This window comes from Cicer arietinum, chromosome 4 (genome assembly GCF_000331145.2).
Source record: "Cicer arietinum cultivar CDC Frontier isolate Library 1 chromosome 4, Cicar.CDCFrontier_v2.0, whole genome shotgun sequence".
NCBI classification, from domain to species: Eukaryota; Viridiplantae; Streptophyta; class Magnoliopsida; order Fabales; family Fabaceae; genus Cicer; species Cicer arietinum.
The window spans coordinates 35925419-35930573 of NC_021163.2; positions in this window are offsets into that span (position 1 = coordinate 35925419).

Sequence of the window (5155 nt, forward strand, 5' to 3'; positions counted from 1 at the left end):
TGTATATAATTAATTATAGGGTAACCGTTTTAACGGACGTTGTAGAGTGGTAATAATTTCTCTACTTGTAATCGACTCCCGAATCCGAATTTTTTTGGTTCAAAAACCATTATTTTAGGTTTTATCCAATTTTTCCTTTAATAAAAATAAAATTGGTGGCGACTCTTTTTTTTTCGCGGACAAACCGGATGCGTCAGCTGGCGACTCCGCTGGGGACATTTGAGAGTCAAGCCCAATCTAATTAATTATATATAGTTATTTTATTATTTATTATTTTATTTATATTACCCCTTTTATTATTTTTATTTTGTTATATTGTGAATATAATTTTATTTGTTTTGTCAATTTATTTTTATTGCAATGATTTTTTTTATCTTATTTATTTTTCTATACACTACCCTAACACGACTCACACACTTATGAGTGGGCTCTATACCCGGGCTGAGTGCAAACCTAAGATAAGTTAGAGACTGTGTAATGATAATCTTCTGGATATACATCCTGTTTGGTTGTCATGAAAGTCTCACCTAGAGTTGACCTTTTCTAAAATATTTCCATTTTAATAGTTTACCTATTAATTGGTTTAATATTTTGGAATTGACTTGTGTGCTCTAGGAACCGATTTAGAACTATAGAGTCACCCATAATAAAGGTTCGCAATAAAAAAAACCATCAATTAAGAAAAGAACCATGTAGGGCACATGTATATATGGATAAAAAACTTACTCTAGCTATATCTTAATTTTATCATAATGCATTGCATAATCATGCATGTTTCATCTTTTATTTTATTTTACAACATGTTTTTTTTCTTCTTCTCTTCATTTTTTTAGAAAAAGTGATTGCATATTAGGAGGTAATAAAATATTTCAATTAAATGCATAATCATTGCATTCACTTTCTTACATTCTCATAACATTTTCCTTCAAGAAAAAAAAATGGAAAAAAAGCAACAAAAAAAAGAAAAAAGTATCATGACACCCCTACCGAACATGTTCTCTGGCTAAAATCATGGATGAATTGAAACATACAAAGGCTATCTGGATCAACTGAAAGACCCTATGTTTATATCATGGATGAACATCAATAAGTCTAACAAGATTATCTGAATCATGGATGAAAACGTAGAACTCATGTTTACCGTTTGATTTCATAAGTCCAACAATTTTTACCTTTCGTCTAGGTCTACCTCAAGTAACTTGTCTACAAGATCTGAACATGATACTAATGAGATTCATCTTCATCCTCCCCCCTACTTTTAAGTCATGGACATACTTTTTTTGACTTTTCACCATAGGTGAACTTCTAGAAGTTGGGTTGTCTATGTTGAACTTTTATCATTATCGCTTACTACTTTAATGTCATGAAAAAAATTTCACCAATTTAAAGAAAAATATCAAGTCTTGTGTGAACCTTCAAGGACAATTGAAAAAAACCTCGACTAAACATTATGTTGAAGACGTTGATGATATTGCATATATTTAACGAGTCTATCCAAGGGGAAAAGTCGACAATGAAGATATTATCAGTTTCTCTTGTGAATTTTAATTCTACAGCACCAATAATATTGATAAATATAAAGTCTTACGATACTTTATTATATTGACACACTTTTGTTTCCTTAATATTATGAATATCACTAAATGCATTTTGTTGTCTCTTCCTTTCTACCCCTCATATATTTAACCATTTATTACCCAACATTATATGTCTTTCTCTTATACTAACCATGTACCATACAAATTTTTAAGTAGTTCAGTTATAAATAAGTTTGCTAAGATTTCATTACATAATTTCAGTCATGCTATTAATTCCACTAAATGGGATAAGAACAATAAAAATAAAATCCCTTATTTGGATGGACCTCAATATGTTGGGACATGTAGTTAACGTTATGTTAATCCCCTAGAAAGGTCGTTTTATCTTTATCATTATCTAATTGTACTTTGAATATACCAATCACTTGGAGGAATTTGAAGTTTGTACCATGACTATTCTAGATGCCTACAAATCAAAAGTGAAATGTTGAAAGCATATTGGGATTTGACCTAATCATCAACCAGATGAATCAAAAATGTAAAATTTGGGATAAGAAGATGTTCATTTATATGTACATATTAGACAAATGTCTAAAAGTTGAAGTCATTTTCCATTATGTCCTTCCCCTCAACAATATAATCAACTAGCTGACGTTCTAGCTGTTTTATTTTCAATGTTAAAAGTAAGTCATGATGAAGAATAGTCACTCACAAGAATGAAAGTCACGATCATCCTGCTTACTATCAAATGTAGAAGAAAGCTAGATAGAAAATTCTCGTACCAAATATTATCTCGTAACAGTGGGACACCCTCCCTGAGAATTAGACTATAATTGGGGCACCCTTTTATTCTTATTATATAGAATAAAGGTAGTGTGACTTATTCAAACAAAAAATCCTTTTATCAAGAGTAATGATCTGTGTTGACCAACATAATTCAAGTCAAGAAAAATGTTGACTGCCTCATATCAAGGACAATTATTTCAAAATATCTTAAAAGAAGAACATATGAACTTCAAAGCTTCAAAAGAAAGAATTAGCAGGACTAGCACATAAGTGGACTCTCAAATATATGAGCCCCAATACCAATACATTCAAGTTTTGTTATGATCTACACCAATATGGATCAAGAAGACTTATCACTACTTTCACACATTGATGCTTCAAAAAGTATTACATCTAAATGAAGACCCGCTAGGTTGAAAATCCAAAAGGAGGACCTAGGCAAAAATTAGGGTATAAAAAAAAATAATAAATACCCGCTAGGTTGAAAATCTGAAAGGGAGACCTAAGCAAAAATTAGGGTACAAAAAATAATAATAAATACCCGCTAGGTTGAAAACTTGAAAGGGCGACCTAGGCAAAAATTAGGGTACACAAATAAGTAAATACCAACGAGGCAGAAAATCCAAAAGGACAACCTGGGAAAAGTGAGGATATAAAGTCGAATAAAGACTTGCTAGGTCAAAAAAAAAAAAGAAGGGGCAACCTAGGTGAAAATGAAGGAAGACCTTTTAGGTCAAAAACCCAGAAGGGCTACCTAGTTAAAAATTCGGGCAAAAAATAAATAAATAGAATGAAGAAGTTATAAAGGAAAATGTGCAAATAATATGGCTTACACGGATCGAAGTCGAGTCAATATATTCTGAAAGGTTGTGAAGATAAATTGAGGCAAATCATATCCTCCAAAGTGGGTCAATAACGCTATTGAAATTGTGGAATGATTTATTAGCACACTTCTTTTATGAAAAATTACTAACAAATTGGGTCATTTACCCACATTAGATCACCTTATCTTCTTTTCTTTCTATGAATCATTTTTTTGTACCATATATTTTCTCATTAAATATCATTGTCTGAACCTTCATTCACTACTTTCTTGTGTTATAAATCTTTTTTGTCAAAATGCATTTTTATGATAATCATATGTTGGGGCACAAATTATGTGAATGTAAAGAGGTCAAAACTAGTATGATGTCTTTACATGTAAGGCAGTGGCAACTAAAGGTTATGTCGATGATGTAAGGAAAAAATCTCTTCAAAGATCAAAAGGACAATCACCACCATTTATTTGAAGTGATGCACATTTTTATTCCATGAGTCTAGGATCATGTTCGTGAAGAGGTGAAAGAAATAAAAAAAATTGAAAAAAAAAGTTGATTGCAAAAAAATAAAATAAAAAATAAAAAAAGATGAAAATGAAGGAAAATGTCCATTCATTAAATGCATTAATGACATTTCATATTTAGTGGTTAAATTTAAATTTGAGACATTAACCCACACCCTATTATTTAAGAGACGGGACATTGACCCGCATCCTCTGGTTTAAGAGCAGGGATGATTGGCCCTCATCCTCTGATTTAAGAGCTGGGATGATTGGCCTTCAGCCTCTAATTTAAGAACTAAGTTGCCCCCCAAAAAATTTGATTAATATATTTGATGATGAATTCTGAGTCCCATAGGAAGTTATTACTTAAAATACTAAATAAAGCTCACGTCACTCAAGATATCACTTTTGGCAAATTTGGAGGCATCGTAAATAACATTACTACTAACAATCATCTAACCTTCATAGATGACGAACTGTCTGTCGAAGAGAGACCATAACAAAGCGTTGCACGTATCAGTAATGTGCCTCGATCATATGATATAAGGAGTCCTCGTTAAAGCTTTCAATGGGAGTCGTAGAGAAATGATGGCATAAATTGAATTCCCAATGCAAATAGGTCCGGTCACTTTTGAAATCACGTTTCATTTGATGGATATCAGACCCGCCTATAACTGCTTATTGAGGAGACCATGGATCCATTCTACCAATGTGGTGCCATCCACCCTACATCAAAAGGTAAAGCATATGGTATATGACCAGCTGATAATCGTGCCAGAAGAGGAAGACTCGTTGGTGAGTATGTTTTCCACCACACTGTATGTTGAGATAATAGAGTAAGCTCTGGAGACCTCCTTCCAAACACTAGAAATCGTGGGCACCACTTTAATCGAAACTACAAAATAGAACCACATTTATCAAACACAACTATTATGGTGGTTAAATTCATGTTAAGTAGAGGGCATCATCCATGATACCGTTTGAGGAAGAATGAAGAACTTCTCAAAGGACTGATGAAACTTCATAAGAATAGAGAAAAAAGGGGTTTAGATTACGAACCAACCAAAGTTGACAAGCAAAGATTGGCCAAAAAAAAAATTAGCTCGGATTTAAAATTGATACCCTAGATCCGAAATGATTTCCATCTGTGACATTCAACATAGTTTCCAAAATGCATCAAAGACAAACAAAACTCATATTGCAATAGTTAGAGATGATCTTTCGATCGGTGACGCTAATTGGGTTCATCCATATAATGCAAAAGCAGAAATCAAGAATGGGGAGACAATCAAGTTGCCTATAGTATTCAATGCAATTCCTATATTTGAGAATAATCCATTAATAGATGATTGTACAAAAACCAGCCACATAACTTTGATCATCTTACTAATCTGGCAATAAAAGATAATGAAGAAGATTTTTAATTTCCCCTAGAATTGTTAAAATCGGTAAAACAAGAAGCTAAGGGAATCATGCCCCATAAGGAACCAATAAAAGAGATTAGTCTAGG